The sequence below is a fragment of the Numenius arquata genome, chromosome 12 (genome assembly GCF_964106895.1).
Source record: "Numenius arquata chromosome 12, bNumArq3.hap1.1, whole genome shotgun sequence".
NCBI classification, from domain to species: Eukaryota; Metazoa; Chordata; class Aves; order Charadriiformes; family Scolopacidae; genus Numenius; species Numenius arquata.
In genome coordinates, this window is record NC_133587.1 from 22,066,320 (window position 1) to 22,086,456 (window position 20,137).

General features: G+C 39.4%; 1 pseudogene; it reads left to right on the top strand.

Annotated features, from left to right (window-relative positions):
* Positions 1-635: 635 nt before the first annotated feature.
* The window catches only part of LOC141471197 (ATP-dependent translocase ABCB1-like), a 31,633-nt pseudogene continuing 12,131 nt past the window's right edge, over positions 636-20,137 (top strand).

The window sequence follows — 20,137 nt, forward strand, 5'->3', positions numbered from 1 at the left end:
CCTGTTTACAGTGGTGTGTTTCATGGTATTTGCGTGTTTAGCTATGTCAGTCTACCATAACGTTTAAAATGTATTATTTTTAGATATGTATCTCTACTCATGTTATAGAACTATAGGAGAGACACGACTGGTTACGGTATAGAGTACTCAGATATCTGCAACAGGAAGGGAAAATGGAGGGGAAAGGAAAGAAATGGCAGAGGCAGGAGATGGAGTAAGCTTAAAATGCTGGAGGTTTTTGCTGTGACAGCTATGTCCAACAGATGCTGACATAGGTCTGTTAACAGATGGGTGGGAAGGGGGATGTAACATAGACCTGAAATGTATTTGAAGACATAGAATGAAGGAAAAGGAAAATCACTAGCATAAGGCTAGCATATGTCAGAAAATTTATCATATCCCACACTAGCTATACTTTCATAAACACCCGGCAACACTGCCTGATGGAATACTCCTTAAAAGGCATTGTCAGAAACAAGGAAATCTAGCTTCCATTTTCAAGTTATTCTTTTGCAATTGTTTCTATCAATTAACACCATGTTGCCACTCAAATGCATTTGCTGCAATTAGTGAAGTTTTCGGCACGGTTCTCTTCCCACTTTCAGTTTTGATACTGGGACTGGTGGGATAAACTCCTCCTCATGGTGCTGAGCACTACTATAGCAATACTCCATGGAGCAGGTCTGCCTCTTGTGATGATCATCTTTGGTGACATGATGACAGATAGCTTTATTACTTCAGAAAAATATTACTTATCCAGGTAAGAACTGTTGTATCTCCTGGTTGGTGTCTTTGAAATAGGCTTTCATGGAGTGAAAAGTGAGTATTATTTGGAAAGAAATAAAGGGCAGAACAGCAACTCACTTCGAGATACTTATTCGCAGGGAAGTGGTTTGCTCCTATGCTGTGGGCCGGATGTATCACCGTGAGAAGGAACTGGGCTTTAATTTGACCAGTTCTGTATTTACTCCACCCAGTCTTCTGTGCTGTTACAGTTTGCTAATTAACTGAAATTCCAGATTTAAAGGAAAACTTTAAAGAATTATAATTGGGATTAAGGAATTAAATAAATGAAGAAAAGCAAAATGTGTCATGCTATGCCTTGAAATCAGAAGCTGCTGTTAGAGAAAACTATATATGTAAACTAAAATAAGTAATAAAGCCTCAATTATAAAAAAACCAAACAACCAGGTGCAATAAATATATAACCTAGCACAAAAGTTACTAGATATTTCAATATTTACTAACTGCTGTGTTAATAGAATAGTTAATAGAGTTAATAGTTAATAGAATGTGTTTAATAGAATATTAAAAATGACCCAAAGACTGTGATTATAGATCCACTTACTTGAACCAAAAAAAAAAAAAATAGAAAAGGCTCCTAATACAATCTTACTTCTGTCGTTTGAACAAGAAACCTTCAGATATAAACATCAGTTTTCTTGCCCTAAACAAAATTTTCTCTTCTTCCCTCTAGAGTAGAGAAAGTTCTTCCAAGGAATGAACATTTATTCCACTTGTGTGACTTAAATGTAAAATTCTAATCTCAAACTATAAAAAAATGTAGGTCTTATAGAAATATTTTAGGAGGTAAAAGAAGATTATCCTGTGTTACATGACTTTATGTCTCCTGAGCTTAGCAAATGACTTTCAGACTGATATAAGGATGAGATTATCAGAAAATCACTTTTCTGCTGCTGAGTTTGAGCATATACATTTTCAGACTTCAAAAAGATGCTCCAGAGAGTCCCTTCTGTCTAAATATCATCACCTTTCTCCTTTTCTTCTAAACCAGTGGGAGCCTTGCTCATGTTACCTGAATGTGGAATTTCCTAAACATCTCCAAAGACCTCCATGATAGTTCCCACTTCTCCAATGTCTCTTTGCTCATTGACAGAGAAGTAGACAAGGTACAGAAGGCAGAGCTGAACACTGTATTCATATAGTTGCATGGTTCCACCAAATGCTCTCCATTAAAGACCATTATGCTTATTTTAATAATCTAAATTACCTGTCAAGCATTGACTTCAAAAGGAGTTAATCACTCCCTGAGTCTTTAGACATGAATCACTGTTACTAGTGCACAGAGGTACAACGATATTCCTCAAACCACCCCCAAAAGAGTCAAACTCTCAAGTGTTGCCACCTCTGGCTCATCATCTGATTTCTACCGAGCAATAAGTGCCCTCAAGAAACTACTCTAGGTTTAAATCAGGTGTAAATTCAAAGTGCAGTACCTAAGTCTGAGAAGCTGATGGGATCACTTCTTCCTGCAGAGCTGAACCAGGGCAAGGCACTCTTATTCTGAAATTGAAGTGCAATATGCACGTTCCAGAATGCTCACTCCTGATCAGCTTCACATGTAGGTGAACTCTTACACAATTTATTTACGTATTTAACCTCTGGCAATAAGGATTAATTAAATAAAAACGTGGCCCCTGGACAACAGAGAGGAAACACCTAATAGCATATTCATTAATTTTCTGAACTTTACTTACTTATGAACCTACATTTGTAAAGCACACCGGCACACTATTAAATAAGGTGAGTTTTATAGCTCCAGTGTATCATTTTCTACAAATATTCATAAAATCAGCACACATTCCAGTGAAAATATTGTATTTGAAGTGTGGAATTCAGGCAAGTGATTGTCAAGTAGCTGAATTAAGCTGGTTTTTTAACATTTTATTGTGTTACAGGTAGACTGTTCCCTTCTGGCTTCAGAGAATGTTTTGTAATGTGTTGCATAGCTCCAATTCCCTTAAACATGGTCAGGGGCTAGGCAGGGCTCTAGGTAGTTGACTGCTCTTAACCTTCATTCAGCATTGTTGGCGTAGGAGTTTACAGAAGGAAATTATTATCACTTGATTTAATAAAACAATCCACAAGCTTTTGTCTAATTTTCTCTTTTGTAAATTTTTTTTTATTGAACCATATGTCAATGAACTTTTCTATAGAAAATTTTTCTTATACTCTGATGGGAGAGCTGAAGTAAGAAATGATCAGGCAATAGGAAATTTGTCGTTCACTTCATGGCCATTCTTTTCTTGTAATAGAAATCTTAAGCAATTGTCCTCTAAAGATTATTCTAACATTTAACCCAATATTAATCTGGCTATAAATATTTAATATAACTGAAGGAATTCAGTGTTTGGTATGTCTTTAGGCTAATACTGTTGTATGTGTCAGGGGCATTTTACATTTTCCCAATCTAATACCAATCCATGCTGAGGGCTCCAGCAAACCTACAGCCTCAGAGAAGATCAGAGAGAGGGTTACTCCTCCTTTTCTCCTGTGTCAGGGTAGTACATTCTCCTCCTATGCCAGTTCTCATGCCTCTCTCTCAGTATATACTCCTGCTCTTGCTCTTCCTCCTTGCCCACATCCTTCCATCCTCATCTTCCCCTTGCACTCTCTGGTTACCATTTTGCCACCAGTCCTGCCCACCTGGCAAGCTGGCTTCTCCTCTTCCTGCCACAACTTTCCTGTTCACAGATTTTCCTTTTCTCTGATGCTTTCCTTCCTCTCTCCATAGGTAACAAGAGACTAAGGCACAGTTCAATGCATTAATCACTGCCACTCACCTGGTCCTGGGAGCAGGATCTTTTGCGGTTGAACAAGTGCTGTAGCAGCTCTGCAAGGGTTTCTGCAGAGATTCCCATTTCCTGCTCTTTGGCTTTCTCATTTTCATCAAAACCAGAAACATTTTGATTGATGCCTAACAAATTCCCTAAAGTGTTGTAGCTGATCACCTGTAAAGCCCCAAAACTAGTTTGTGTTCTCCATAATTAAATGACATAATTAAATCAGTTAGCACAGTCAACTATTTACTTACAATCTCTGAACCACAGTTTTTTCTACTCATTTATAAGCTTTTTAAGGAACAATACCTGGGAGACCTTAGTTTCTGTATGAAAACTGTGGATACTTATTTTACAGAACTCCACCAGATAGTGAAGTTTGGATCCAGTTTTATTAAAGAAAGTGAAATGAAGTTTATTGTCAACTCAGAGAGCCTTCTCCCTTTCTTCCCCCCCGTGCAAAACCCTCAAAATCACAAGCTCATGATAACTTCTTAGGCAAGCCATTTATTCACTCCATGTTCTTACTGCACAGGATCACACATTAAAAATTTGTCGTTAGTAAGTGAAATTCTGAAAGACATCCCTTAAAGACAAACACCATGTACTCTACCAGAAATAAACCAAAATGAGACAATTATGAAGTCACGATGGATTTTTTCCGTTAAATTTCCAGGTTTTCAATTTTCATAGATTGGTCCAGGCCAGAAGGGACCTCCAAAGGTCATCTAGTCCAACCTCCCCACAGTCAGCAGGGACACCCCCAACTAGACGAGGTTGCCCAGGGCCTCATTGAGCTTCACCTTGAATATCTCAAGGGAAGGGGCCTCAACCACCTCCCTGGGCAACCTGTTCCAGTGTTCCACCACCCTCATGGTAAAGAACTTTTTCCCTAATATCCAATCTAAATCTCCCCTTCTCCAACTTAAAGCCATTGCCCCTTGTCCTGTCACTGCAGGTCTTTGTAAACAGACCCTCCCCAGCCTTCCTGTAGGCCCCCCTCAGGTACTGGAAGGTTGCTATTAGGTCTCCCTGGAGCCTCCTCTTCTCCAGGCTGAACAACCCCAGCTCCCTCAGCCTGTCCTCATAGGAGAGGTGCTCCAACCCCCTGATCATTTTGGTGGCCCTCCTCTGGACCCGCTCCATCAGCTCCATGTCCTTTCTATATTGAGGGCTCCAGACCTGCGCACAGTACTCCAGGTGAGGTCTCACCAGAGCAGTGTAGAGTGGCAGAATCACCTCTCTGGATCTGCTGGCAACACTTCTCTTGATGCAGCCCAGGATGTGATTGGCCTTCTGGGCTGCAAGTGCACATTGCCTGCTCATGTCCAGCTTTTCATCCACCAGCACCCCCAAGTCCCTTTCCTCAGGGCTGCTCTCTATTACATCATCCCCCAGGCTGTATTTATACCAAGGATTGTTTTGGCCCAGGTGCAGAACCCTGCACTTGTTTTTGTTGAACCTCATGAGGTTCACCTGAGCCCACCTCTCCAGCCTGTCCAGGTCCCTCTGAATGACATCCCGTCCCTCTGGTCTTTGCCACTACAAACACAGAGCCACCCAAAGCTCACCCAATTAATAACGATTGCCACTGGGAAGGTAAATGAAGGACTCTTTGTACCCTTTTCTCCTATAAGAGCAAAGAACAGACAATGAAGTCGAGAGACAACAAAGTTAATAAGATAAATACTTCTTATATGCCAAGCAAATCTGCAGAGGTCATAAGTAAAAAAATACAAATTAGGCCAAGAACTTACTATTGTCATTTATTTTTAACATTTTTCTGATTGGATAAGGTTGAAATAGGACTGAGATGCAACAGTTGGCCTGATTACACTGTTTCACTGATGAGCTGTTTCACGCTAGTCTAATAATGTTTCTTCACAGTCTTCTAAGGTGTTAAGCATCAGTTATTCCCAGAGACAGGCTGTGAGGACATGTGGTGTCATCACCTGAGCAGTTTGCAGGTTTATGGTTGGAGTGGGGTTGCTCTATTTACTCTGTCTACCTATACCCTATCTCTTCTTTTGTCATCCTTTGCTGTTTTCAGGTTTTCCTTCTGTTTCCACTTCTCTTAAGTCCTAGCTCCTCTTTCTTCGTGCCCCTTTCTGAAATGGAAAGAAAACCATAGTATTTTTGATCAACCTCAGAGAAGGGTATTTGCTTTGTAAGTAAGCTGGGATAGCCTGCTCCTTGAGGGGAACTGGAAATCACAGATGGCAAATTTTATTCCTGTTGTACAAACCCCACTGCATAGGATAAAAATTAAGATTTAATGATATACAATTATATGGCTCAGTTCTGGAACTGGAATCTCAACATAAACACTAGATATATTTCTTGTGCAAAAAAGCTGGCAAAATCAGAGCTATACCTTTCTTAACGATTGTTATCGAAAAAATAATTCACTTTGTCGTATATTTTTATTTTTCAATTAATTGTTACTAGTAATATTAAAAAATAACCTTAATTAATAGGGATTTTGAACTATAATTAAATACATTCCATTGTGTTTTAGTATAAACTGTTTGAAAAAAATGCATAAATTCTGTTTTTCCCCAGTTTTGGTGCTTTTTATAGCTTTTCTATTGCGCTGACAATGATTAAGAACAACACTCAGCTGCTCATTTAATTTTCAGTTATTTGTTAATGTACTAATATTTTTTTCAGTTTAAATATGATATATTTTGTTTAATTGCAGTCATGAATAAGACATCTTTGGCATTCATTTGTAACAAAAGTACTCAGAATAACTTTCCTTATTGCTTTGTCTTTTTTTGTATGTGTGGAGCCTCATTTTGTTGTAATTGTATGAAGACTAAGTAAACATTTTTTTTTTTTTTTATTTTCCTTAGGAATGTAGACATTTTTAAAAATCAAACTAAGATTTCTCAAAGACAACTAAACAAAAAAATTAAATTATGATAGCGTCCAAACAATTAAAATTCAATGCCTCTATATGTACTTCATTAAAGTGGATAGCCTGAAATATAACTTACTTTTGTTTTTACATCACTTAAGTGTTTTTAAAATTCCTGTCTTAAATTTCATTCATTGTATAAAGTATTTCTAAGAGTAAATATGGCACTATAAGCCTGTTTTTAAAAATCTATTTCTTCATGGATTTTGAGCCATTACTTTTTAAATTAAAATTTTTGTATTACTTTGTGGAAGTTGTATAATAAGTTAGCAAAAGATAAAAAGTTTTGAACTTTTTAAAGCTTTTGAACTTTTTGAACTGGAAGAACTTTAAAAATATTCATTGGACACTGAAGAAAGAGAAATGGCAGCTAACCCTACTTGGAGTAAAATTAATTCAGTTGCCAATCCTTTTGTTTCCTTTAGAATATATTATTATTATGGAATAGGAGCTGGTGTTCTTTTTGCTGCGTATATTCAAGTTTCATTTTGGATGCTGGCTGCTGGCTGGCAAATAAAAAGAATCAGACACAAGTTTTTTTTCCCGCTGTAATGAGACAGGAGAGCAGACAATCTGATGTGAAAGATGTGGGTGAACTCAACACTAGGCTGGTTAATTAATATCAGTTAATTTTCAATGAGCATTAATTCTAATTATTGAAAATAAGTTGTAATATTTTCCTCAGAGAAATGGTATTTTATCTTACTAAACCCCTCTGTTGTTATTAATTTATTATTATTATTAAATAATATCCTATTATTTATCCAGACCCTGAGATGTGTATGGATCATTTAAATGGAGCCTGAGGAATGGAGACGTGGGAGAATGCAGCCCTGTGTGGCTGCAAACTTGTAGCTGTGTTGAACTGCGGGTGTTAGAAACATGATGGAGCACTGACAAAATCTGCTGTATTCAAAGAGTTAATTTCTGTCTTTTCTACGCTTATTTGTCTGGACATAATTTGGGTTGGTTTTTTTTCAGTGAAATCTCCAAGATTAATGAAGGAATAGGTACAAAAATGGCAATGTTCTTTCAGGCAAAGGCTACCTTTTTCACTGGATTTAGAACTGATTTTACAAACAGTTGGAAATTAACATTTACGATGCTGGCACTCAGTCCTGTCCTGGGATTCTCATCAGCTCTCTGAGCAAAGGTAGGCAAAAAGTGTGAGTTTTAAATAAAATGGTAATCCTTTTTTTTTTTTTTAACCCCATTTGCTGTTTGTTAAGACTTAAAAATGCAATCTGGCTGTTAGGGAATTTAGATCTGGCTTGCAGAAAGGTGTGGATGTGCATGGTGACGCTGGCACAGCTGAAGAAGTGTAGTGTGTCCGTCTGTGTGTCCCCTCACTGCCCCCATCACCCCAACACAGCTGGCCTGCTGCACAGTTCATGTAAGTACAACATACTGTCACAGGAAAGGGTAAATAAGCAGTACCTTTGCCTTCTTCGCTGAACTCCATGACAACTCCACCAAAATAAGGGAGTACTGTCAGTAAAAATAAATAAATACGGAAATGAAGTAAAATGGCACAGCTGAGCTTATCACAGGTAACTGATGGTAAATTCTGGCATGAAACTGCAGAGAATCACGTTTCCTGTGATAAGGCCTGTCTGTGGGCTCTGATCCCAGGGGAGGAGGGCATTACCCCTGGGGACAGCACAAGGACACGGACAGACACAGCCAGGCAGCCAACACACCACGATCTCTGCTCCCATTCCTCCCTTTGCCATTTGCTCAGCTCCCAATAGCTTACTGAAAACAGCACGTGAGCGTGGATGCAAACCTCTCTGAGAGAGAAAAAAACCTTCATCTGTAGAAATATCAGCTATCAGAAGTAGTCAACACGGATTCACCAAGGGGAAATCATGTCTGGCTAACCTGAAAGCCTTCTACGATGGCATGACTGGATGGATAGATGAGGGGAGGGCAGTGGATGTTGTCTACCTTGACTTCAGCAAGGGTTTTGACACCGTCTCCCACAGCATCCTCAGAGGTAAGCTTAGGAAGTGTGGGTTAGATGAATGGACAGTGAGGTGGATTGAAAACTGGCTGAAAGACAGAGCTCAGAGGGTCATGATTAGGGGCACAGAATCTAGTTGGAGGTCTGTAAAAAGTGGGGTCCCGCAGGGGTCAGTACTGGGTCCAGTCCTCTTCAATATTTTCACCAATGACCTGGATGAAGAGATGGAATGTACCCTCAACAACTTTGCTGATGACACTAAACTGGGAGGAGTGGCTGACACACCAGAAGGCTGTGCCACCATCCAGCGAGACCTGGACAGGCTGGAGAGCTGGGCAGAGAGGAACCTGATGAACTTCAACAAGGGCAAGTGTCAGGTGCTGCACCTGGTGAGGAGTAACCCCATGCACCAGCACAGGTTGGGGGTGACCTGCTGGGGAGCATCTCTGAGGAGAAAGACTTGGGAGCCCTGGTGAACAATAGGATGGGCCATGAGGCAGCAGTGTGCCCTTGTGGCCTAGAAAGCCAATGGCATCCTGGGGTGCATCAGGAAGAGTGTCACCAGCAGGTTGAGGGAGGTCTTCCTTCCCCTCTACTCCGCCCTGGTGAGGCCCCATCTGGAGCACTGTGCCCAGTTCTGGGCTCCCCAGTTCAAGAAGGACAGGGAACTGCTGGAGAGGGGACAGCAGAGAGTTACAAAGTTGACGAGGGGCCTGGAGCATCTCTCTTACGAGGAGAGACTGAGGGACTTGGGTCTTTTTAGTCTGGAGAAGAGAAGACTGAGGGGGGATCTGATCAACACCTATAAATACTTAAAGGGAGGGTGCCAGGAGGACAGGGCTGGTCTTTTTTCAGTGGTGCCCAGCGATAGGACAAGAGGAAATGGGCACAAACTTGAACATAAGAAGTTCCATCTAAACATGAGGAGGAACTTCTTTCCTGTGAGGGTGGCAGAGCCCTGGAAGAAGCTGCCCAGAGAAGTGGTGGAGTCTCCTTCTCTGGAGACATTCAAAACCCGCCTGGACACGTTCCTGTGCAACCTGCTCTGGGTGGACCTGCTTTGGCAGGAGGGTTGGACCAGATGATCTCCAGAGGTCCCTTTCAACCCCGTATCATTCTGTGATTCTGTGAAGTATAGTTGCTTTTGTCTAGGACTTGCAAAGGAACATCAGGGTATCAAGTACCAATGACAACTGAATTTCAGCGACACTTGCCAGCCTTGCCCTTTTGGCTAAAATGAAAAACCCAACCCTATTTAACATACTAATCCCTATTATGGGGATTAGTATGAGGACTAGTATAGTCCCTAGTAGGTACTATAAATTCCTTATACTTCACAGCACAAGTACTCTGCTATAGCTTCATCTGCAGCCTACTGTGTATTGGGAGCATGAGTGTTCCCGTGCTTGTTGGGAAATGGATTGTCCTGACAAAAAACAGAGCTGTTTGACAGTGGTGGTGCAAGTATTTCTAAGTGTAAAGGAACTCAGCTCCTCCAACTGTCTGTAATGATGGAAGTAGAGAAGAACTGAAAATCCAACCTCATTTTTTGGCAGCAGATAACATGCATTTTTCTAATTAATATATTTTATGCCATGCAAGCTTTGTCATGATGCACATTCATCAGATTTCTGCATTGTAAGTTAAATGTGGAGTCTTTTATAAGTCTTTGTAAATAAAACAAAGCAGATAGGAAATTCAGTACAATAAATATAGAATTTATAGACATCAGAACAAAGCTTCAGCTCATTCTGTTATTGATTGAATGGGAGAGTTAAAATATATTGATTCTACACAGGTAATTTCTGTGTTCATTAACAAAGAGCTAACTGCATATGCGAGAGCAGGAGCTGTTGCAGAGGAACAGTTTGAACTGTGGTAGCATTTGGAGGACAGAGGAAAGAAATGGAAAGGTGAGAATAAAGTATCCGTACGTTGGCTGTTTTTATAACAGTGACTAAAGCGGTTTTAAGCGTTTTTTTTATATCTTTGCTGCTGAATTTTTTCTTTTCTTTTTTATTCATTTCAAAAAGCATCACAAAACATGCAGTGGTGGAGCAAAGAGTATATGTCCTTACAGGCCTCATCAGTCCAGTGAGAGCCGTAAGTAAAAAAAGGCAGGCAAGTGGAAAAAAAAGACAAGTATAACACTAAGGTCACAAACCAAGGTCATGCACATGTATTATTTGTATTCCACTATGGAACATCACTCTTGCCATCTTTTTGATCTTTTATCTAAAGATAACCAGCATGACACAGTTCATTTACCTACAGGCTTTATCTACGCTGATAGCAGGTTGGACCTTTTGTGGGAGGGCCTGGAGTATGACTGTGATTGAAGGTTTGATCCCTGTCACAACCTGCCTGCTAACGAGTTTACACCTGTGATAGGTCAGCTTGGAGCCATCCTCTCCATTACCCTCAGGCGCCAGGGTCTCTAGCTAATATCTAAGGATCTTTGAGGAGCAGCCCACTATTTGGTCCCACTTGTGACCAAGGAACTTATTGGTCCCACTTGTGACCAAGCGTGTAAGTACATTTTATCCACTTTAGGGCAAAGACAGGCAGGTGAGTTTGTATTCCCAGCACACCGCAGAGAGCAGCTGGGAAGAAGCTTTGCTCTCATGTCCTCAGGGAAAGCAACCGGTGGAGCAGGGAAAGCAGGAGGACCTGCAGCCAGGCTTCTGCCACATCTGGCCAGCAGCACGAGTGCAGAGCAGGGGTTATTGCTGGTCCTTCCAGCACTCCATACTCACTCTCACCTCCTCTGGGATACTAGCACTTTACACTGTAACGTAAGCTTGAGTTAATATTTAAATGTATTAGAATAAAATTGAAACAAGCCTTTATTCCCAGCATCTGAAATGAGTGGCACTGTTGTGTATGTTCAGAAAAAACACCCACGTATAAAAAAGTCAGAGCCAAGGCTGAAAAAATTAATTAGGAATTAGAGTCTGCTTCTGGTGTGACAAACACAATTTCACACAATTTCACACAAAGAAATTTCCAGTTTCCTCAAACTTTTGGTTCTGTTCTTGCCAGTATTACAATGGAGTGGATTACTTTACCTTTACCTTTTGGGTTGAATTACCCTTCTTTTTATGTCATACGAAGAAAATAAAGAGGGTTTTTTTCTATGTTTAATCACAAAAGTAACTGTTGGCTAATTTTTGTTCAGGTGGAATTAGAAATGTCCTTCTGTTCTCTATTCTCACTCTGAAGAATCCCAGCCGTCAGCACCTTACAATATCCTTCTTATGGTCCAGTTATGGAAGAAGGAAAATTGATTCCTTTCTTCCTATCAACGTTTACTTTCTGTTTAAATTATTGCCAACTGTTCTATTTCTGCTTTGATTCTAGGCTTCCTCATAGTTGGCAGGATGCATAAAGCTACTTTAAGCAATGATTGCTAATATTGCCGGATAAATAAAGCCATCTAATTAGAATTATAAATCCCTAGCTATGTATTTTGTGGTGCAGTGTTTTCGGTGGGTTTTTTTTCTCTTATGTCTTTCTTTCTGTATTACTTGGAGCTTTTAGTGTTGGACAGACTGCACCAAGTATGGAGGCATTTGCCAATGCAAGAGAAGCTAACTATGCAATCTTTAGTACTGTAGATAATGTGAGTATCTTCCCCGTGTCTGTCACCCAAAAGCATTGAACATCTGAACTAAAATTAGCAATTGGGTGTACAATATTAAAAAATTTAAAAAATCTCCCTAAACCAATTTTGGTTACAGGACAAGCATCTAAATACTGGAATGTGAGCGAATAAGTGAGGGAGATGCAAATTTCTATCAGTTGTTGTTTTATCTAGTAGTTCAGAAGACCAGGTTAAAGAAGAAAAAGAAATTATTACAAAGCTTGCCTGAATAAACATACTTTAATCTTCATTCTTAAAAAAACCCAACACAACAACTGAGAGAGGATTCTAATATTCTGTAACTATGCACAGTTTATTAGTAATGGTCGCTTTTCAGCTATCAATAATTTAGAGGACTGCCTTTAGAGTGACTACATCTGTACATTTGGCAATGTAACTTCTACTTGCAAGTCCTATATTAAAAAATACTAAAATATTTGTATAGTTTATAAATATGAGTAGATATTTATATACTGTATATAAAATATGGAATCATAGAATCGAATCATAGAATCATTTAGATTAGAAAAGACCTTTAAGGTCATCAAGTCCAACTGTTAACCTAGCACTGCTAAGTCCACCACTAAATCATGTCCCCAAGCACACCATCTACACATCTTTCAAACACCTCCAGGGTTGGCGATACAACTGTTTCCCTGGTCCAATGTTTGATAAACCTTTCAGTGAAGAAATTTTTCCAAATATCCAATTTAAACCTCCCCTGGTGCAACTGGAGGCCATTTCCTCTCATCCTAAAGGAGTATAATCATGAACACAAATTACTGTTATTATGCAATGGCTGAATGTGAATGTGTGGGTTACTCCTTCCTTTCGCTGATGTTTTAGATTATTCCCTCTATTCCTTAATTTATACCAGTGAAGACTTAGGGCCCTGAGTGTTTGCATTGGTTACTCACCTCTAACAGCAGGTCTGCAAGTGACCTGGACAGGTGGCTTCATGCATCTGAGTAGTTGCAGCTACTTTGCAATGAGACCCATTATGCCCCTTTATATGGTAATACCCTTTATATGGTAATATTAAAGTCTTAGATTTCACAGCCCTGTATCATGCTGAAATGTAATTTGAAATCTAAACAATTTTTTATCACCCTTTTCTTGACATGTTGATCTGCACAGAGACCTTAAATTCACGGTGTGTCCAATGCTGGCTAGAAACCAAACCATGTTAAAGGTAATTTGAAATTCCAAAATATTTAATTCAACTATCCTGCTAGGCTAGCTATTAAGGTATTATGCATGGAGGTGATACACATTCCTTTTAAGATAACTTGACTACCTTAGAAAAAAACAGTTGCTATAATTAAAAAAAAAAAAAAAGTCCTAGAAATAATGGCAACCTTTGCTTTTATCTAGAATTCATAACACATTTTAGCCAGAAATTGTTGGTTAACTAAATTAAGTGCCTATCTTTTAAAATAAAATGTAACTATAAGAAATTTCCACTGAAAGCTAAGAAGTTAATGGTCCTTATGTGTCAAAAATGTAATGAAAAATGCTAATTGTCCTAATAGTCATTTTAATTATCATAATATTCATTCATTTAACCCAGTAAAATGTTACAGACATATACTGATCTCCCAAAGTGTCCACACTGTAAGTCTGGTAAAAGTATTTCTCTGAGAAACTGGCAGCAGATCCAACACCTACTTTATTGCTTTTACAATGGAAAACCTGCCCTTTGAAGGACGAGATTGTTTTGTTTGAGGGCTCTCAGTAAGGTAAGTCCTGATGGAATTAACTGGGGAAGAGGTCTGAATGATTTCTGAAAATACGTTTATTCTGAATGCCTTGGAAAATCTTCTTTCCCAACGTGAAGGAAGTCTGCTTTCACTCATCTATAAAAGGGGATCTGTTCCCATTTTGTTCAGGTAGAATATGAAGACAGAGAAGAGCAGGGCTTTCTCAAGTAACTTTTAAGGAAAATATTCCAGTTTACCAGTTTCCAGAAAGTTCAGTTTAAATCATTTGGCACTTATAACAGCTGCCATTAGAATCAATACAAAGACTATGAAGACCACTACTACTCTCAGTGCATTCTGCGTTAGGTTTCTAAAATGTTTATCAGATTATCTAGTATTGGAGAAGGGCTTTGTGTTTTACTTCTTCCTCTAGCTATTACAGACGTCACCTTTTTAACACTTAATCCTGGTAAGAAAGGGCAAAGCATAACAAATGAAAATGAGAAGAACTTCCCCAACAAGTCCTGCAAAACCTGACCAAGACACGGAGCAGGTGCTGGTGTGCGGTGACTGTGCCAGGCTTGCTGTTGTCACAGCTACATTTTAGGAGAGTTTGAAACAGCTGTGCTTCTTCCCTAATTATAACTTGTGATAGAATGGAGATTAAACCTAAATAATGCCCTCAGATGGGCCCATTCTACCTTTTAGCACTTTTTATCTTGCATGTTTATGTGTAAGAAAATACTGTGAAGAGACTTTATTCTTTTCACTTCAATAGAGGAGAAAGTATTTGGCCCAAAGCTGACTGAAATCAGTGAAATGTTTCCATGTGCAGCTTTGGGGTTTGGATCAGGTTCTTGGCTTTTATCTTATTCCCAGGGCTAGCTTCCATGTAAAGGTCTAACACTGTAAAAGTATATTATCATGTAAAAAATTGCAAAACAGAGGCTTTTGATTGGGTTCTAAGGTAGCTTAAGGGTTTAAATTAGGTTTCTCAGTTCATACTTGATCATTTTAACATAATCCGAATCTGACAATTCAAAATATTCTTGATAGAAATGGCAATTTTTCAGAGGTTTTAGTATTACTGAAAGAAAAGAATGCTTTCTTTACCCTGTTGTTCTGTAACAAGAATAGTCCTGACAAACATTTAATGGAATTTCGGCTCTCCCACTTCTTTTAACTAAGAACCTCCTCAGGATGCTTTCCTACTGGGATACTCACCATGAAATAATATGAGGTTTTATAGAAATACACAAAAACAAAACTATTAATTGTTTCTTCCTGGTAACTGAAACAGAAATATCCAAGACAAGTTTCCCTTTCATCTCATTACACAGCTTTACAAATGTCTTTCTGATTCTTGAACTTTTAGAGAAAGCTACAGAGAAAAGCTCCCATAGAGCAACAGCAGTGTAAGAGGGAAAGAGAAGTTCTTTTCCTCTACAGCTGCAGTAATTGCTGTGTGGCACCTTCACCACCTCTCTGAGTGAGTTTGCATGCAAAGCAGAACTTGACTTTTGCAGTAGGTGTGAAATGTCACATCCTGAAGGGATAAGCAGAAGGAAGAATCTCTTCATAGTGCTGTAAACTCCACAAATGCCACACCTGCCCATCCGCAATTCCACATGTAGTTCTTCCCCTTTAAAAGCTAGAGCTCACTTGCAAAATTTTATTGTTGTCTTTAGAGTTTCTTCAAATCTACACCGACATTTTTACACACTGTTATGGTTTTGGTCACCTTTCTTACATGCGCAGATACTGAAGGGCTTGAATCTCAAGATTAGTTGTGGCCAGACAGTGGCCCTGGTTGGTGGCAGCGGCTGTGGGAAAAGTACAACTGTTCAGCTCATCCAGAGATTTTACGATCCCAGGGAAGGCACGGTAAGATATCTCAAGTGAGAGGACTGCTCTGTGTGTCCCAGGTGTTGCAAGTCTAGTTCTGGCCTCACTGCCCTTGTTCCAGTGACATGGTAAATTCTCCCCTAAAAAGGCTTGGGGAGACCTGGGGAGAGAGGTTCCTTGACCAAAACACTTAGTGAACAGTTTTTGTCTGCTTCCCTTTGCTTAGGTGACCATTGATGGGCAGGATATTAAGACCTTAAACGTAAGATTGGGAAGTTGTGGGAACAACATCCAGGGAAGTTGTGGATGCCCCATCCCTGGAGGTGTTTAAGGCCAGGCTGGATGGGGCTTTAAGCAACCTGCTCTAGTGAGAGGTGTCCCTGCCCATGGCAGGGGGGTTGGAACTAGATGATCTTTAAGGTCCTTTCCAACTCTAGCCATTCTATGATTCTATGATTCTATGATAAGATATCTGCGGGAGATTATTGGTGTGGTGAGTCAGGAGCCCGTGCTCTTTGCTACTACCATTGCAGAAAATATTCGTTACGGCCGTGAGGACGTCACCATGGAAGAGATTGAAAAAGCTACCAAGGAAGCAAATGCTTATGACTTCATCATGAAGCTACCCCACGTAAGCAAACCAGCTGTCCTGCTGAAAAAAATTAATTCTATAGCTTCTTGTACCAAATAGGTCTTTAGAATGGATTCTTGTAAACAAAGGAAGCTGTTTTCCAGAGCTGTGAATATGCAGAGCTTCCTCATAACTTTTGAGAATAATGTTAATTTTAATTCTTTAGGTCATGACTTGATGAGCTTTTGAAGAACTATTAGAATTCCAGGGCCACAAACAATGAGGCAGCTCTATCCAAGTGGGTGTTTATCCTGCAGTGTTTTAGAGGAAGGAGAAGGTGCCGCCGGGGTTCCTAACACTGATGTGCCTTTTCTTTACACTGCCTTTCTTTGGCGAAAGGACTGTGCCACAGAATGTTTTGGAAACATGTGTGGTTGTCTTGTAGAAGTTTGAAACCGTGGTTGGAGAAAGAGGGGCACAGCTGAGTGGAGGCCAGAAGCAAAGAATAGCCATTGCCCGAGCTCTGGTTCGCAATCCTAAAATTCTTCTGCTTGATGAGGCAACGTCAGCTTTGGATACTGAGAGTGAATCAGTTGTGCAGGCAGCACTGGACAAGGTCAGTAGTGATCAATGGTGAAGTATTTTTGTAAGTGCTCATGGAATTCTGTAAATGACATTATGGGTAGGATTGAACAGGCTTTCCAAAACAAGCTTCAGTCTTTAGAGCAGTGAAGAGCTCAACACGGGCTAAGAGCAGTTTGGGGGATCTGTGTGGACTATGTTCTTATTAACATCCACCAAAGTAATTCAAAACCAACAAGGGGATGTATGCAAGAGCTGCTGCTACATGCTGACTGCTGTCTAGACATAACTTACAAACCACATAGACAACTGAAAAAAACAGCCAATCCTGTACTTCTTGTCTGCTCTAAGCAAGTGTATGAACCATTTACAAAATAGTTGCTCCTATTCCTCAGGCTGAATCAATCATGTTCATTGTTTTTTTTCCCTCTCACTGTGCATGTTTGCTTATGCTCCCAGTGAACACAAATTCCCACCAGTGCAGCGACGATCACAAGTTATCTATGGAAAATACCTTTATAAAACGCTTTTCCACCATAGGCTATTCTGCCTCAGAAGTACCGTACTCTACCCACTGAGCAGGCCTGTGTCTGGAAGACTCAGAAAACAGAATCTACGTTCTCATCTTCAAAGATATTTTAGTCCCTAATATTTACTTGGACACCGAATTGCCTCTAATCACAGCAAGAGTTAGACTCTGTCCACTAGTCCTAATTCTTGATAACTGACACTACTCTGTGAAACTGCACTAGCTGGCACACAGGGATCTTTCTCCCAACCCATGTCCTGTAAAGTGAAACCCAGCGACCGGAGGGCAGAGAGCTGCTGATCGAGACATATTTGGTGGGATGCCAACTCACTGATGCAATATAAAACTCAGACAGCTAGTTTATACAAGTTACCTAGCCTCTCTCTCCCACCTATCTGTAAAATATGTCATATGGTGAGATGAACCTCCCTGTTGATGTTTCTGGCAGAGCACGCCAGAAAGACTTGCTCAGACTAGACTAGATCTGATTGCTGATGTTAAGCAAGATGAAGCTAAGCTGTTGGGTGCCAAGCATTCATCTGTCCTCCTCTTACCTACTTCTCTCTCTTCCTCACTGTGCTGAGCAGGAACCTCTATACAAGGTTTACATCAGATCTGCACTTTTCCCTGCAGGCTTTACCAAACCTCTCCTGAATCTCTGTTTGCTATTCATGTGGATAGGGCGTTAAGAAAATGCATACCATTTTTGAAAGTATGGCCTGAATGGCTGTTATTTCCAGTTCTTAAAATCACGTGACAACATTAGGATATCAGGTTTAGCTGGAAATTCATTCAGAATATCCCACACATTACAGTTTTCTCTTTTATTTCTTAATTGCAAAACACTTACTAAGCCATTATTCTAACAGTTCAATATGTTAAGATTTTTAAACTGAATTATATAAGGCTTGGATTCACTATTTGGGTCATTAGATATTAATACCAATTTTTCCCAGCACACACTGTCACAATGTGCCTGTAAAAACAACTTTGTCATGTCAAACAACATACTTCTAGGATTTATTATTCGTAAATAATTAAAAAGATGGAAAAAAATGTAATAGAAGTATGATACTACATACAATTTTAGATAACTATTTTCAGCGAAATCAAATGAGTAATTTAGGGCCAGTAAAATTGCTCAGTGATTATTTTTTAATATTTGTGAAATGCTCTGAAATAGAATTCTCATTGACAGGCTTAATGGCAGATAGTATATATTCAGTGGAAATCAGATAAATAAATGGGGAAATATTGAAGGGGCAATTTTAAAAAAAGAACCTTTAGATATTTATGTTTAGAAAGTAATAGTCTGCCATGAAAAAAACAGAATACCTTCATTTTTATTTTCAACAACGTATGTTTTGCGGTATTCAATTTAAGTTAAATTTTTGCTTCAGTTTACCTAGGAGAAACTGAAAAAAATTGTGAAATTCAAAATTTCTTCATTGATGATTTTGATCTTTACTAGAACATCATTTCCAATGAAAATTTTCCAGTTAAAATATTTTGTTCAACTCTAATACGTAAAGACAGGAAATATTTTCTGTACCTGACAATACTAATGTGGAGCCATTGTTATGCTGTTTCTGGATCAGGAAAGGATGGGCTACACTTGTTATCAGTCATTGTTTCTCAGTGGTTTGAAATGCGGATCTTATAGCTGCACTTGAAAATGGTGTTATCAGAGAACAAGGGACTCATAGTGAACTAATAGAACAGAATGGAATTTACTACAAGTTTGTTGATATGCAGATAGCTTTTCCACAAAAGGTCTTTCATAGCTTTTATCATATTGTGTGCTATTGACCTAAATGGATTGAATTGCTCCCAAAGGCATCTCCAGTTTTGCAGTGTATTCTCAGTGGAGAAGCTCTAGGTGAAAGAAAAGCTTCCCTGAAGCTTTTTATGCTAAACTTCATATTAAGTAAAATATGCAAGTTTAATTCAAAGTTGTGAATTACAGGAAGTTTAAGCAAGAAAGTTTCTTTAAAAGTAAGACACTAAAAACAAAATGTATGAGGAGGTAAAAATGAAGATTGTGGGGAAAAAAATAAGAAAATAAGTTCTGGAGCTGATCTCTTCTCAGACTACTTTTCCAAATCATAGAATTATAAAACAGCTCGGGTTAGAAGGGACCTTAGTGGCTCGTGTAGTTCAGCCCCCGCTGAACGCAGGGCAGACTCTGAGGTCTGAGTGGGTTGCTCAAGGCCATGTCCTGTTGGGTTTGGAATACCTCCAAGGATGGAGACTCCACACCCTCCTCGAGTCACTTGCTCCAGTGCCTCCCATCCTCATTGTGAAAACTCAAGCTCTTTTATGCAAGTACTTTTTGCAAATCACCAGCATCTTATTGACTCAGGCTCCTGAAGTTTTGTCATTCAGACATAATCTATCTTGAATATTTTTATCATCTCTCAAGCTGTCTCCCAAACTTCTCAAGCAGTTTTTCTCAGGTCTTAACTTTGAAGCAGTTGGAAGTCTTGCTGCTATTCTTCATGGCTTCCTCATGTTGAAAGTCCCTCCTTATTGACTTTCTGATTCATTTTAAAGAGGGTTTAAAGGTGCTCTCTCCAGTTACCTTAGTTAACTCCTGTATGTTTTCAGAACAGTTTAGTGTAATTTTTTATTAGGAAAAAAATCTCCGTGGCTAAAAGTCCCATCCGTCTTCCCCACCGCCCACCCCACAGTATAGTTATTACCGTATTGGCTAGTTTTTCACTGAATGAAGAGAGAACTTAATGAAATTCAACACTTGATTGGGCTTTCTGAAGTTAACTCAATTCTTATCAATCTTTCATTT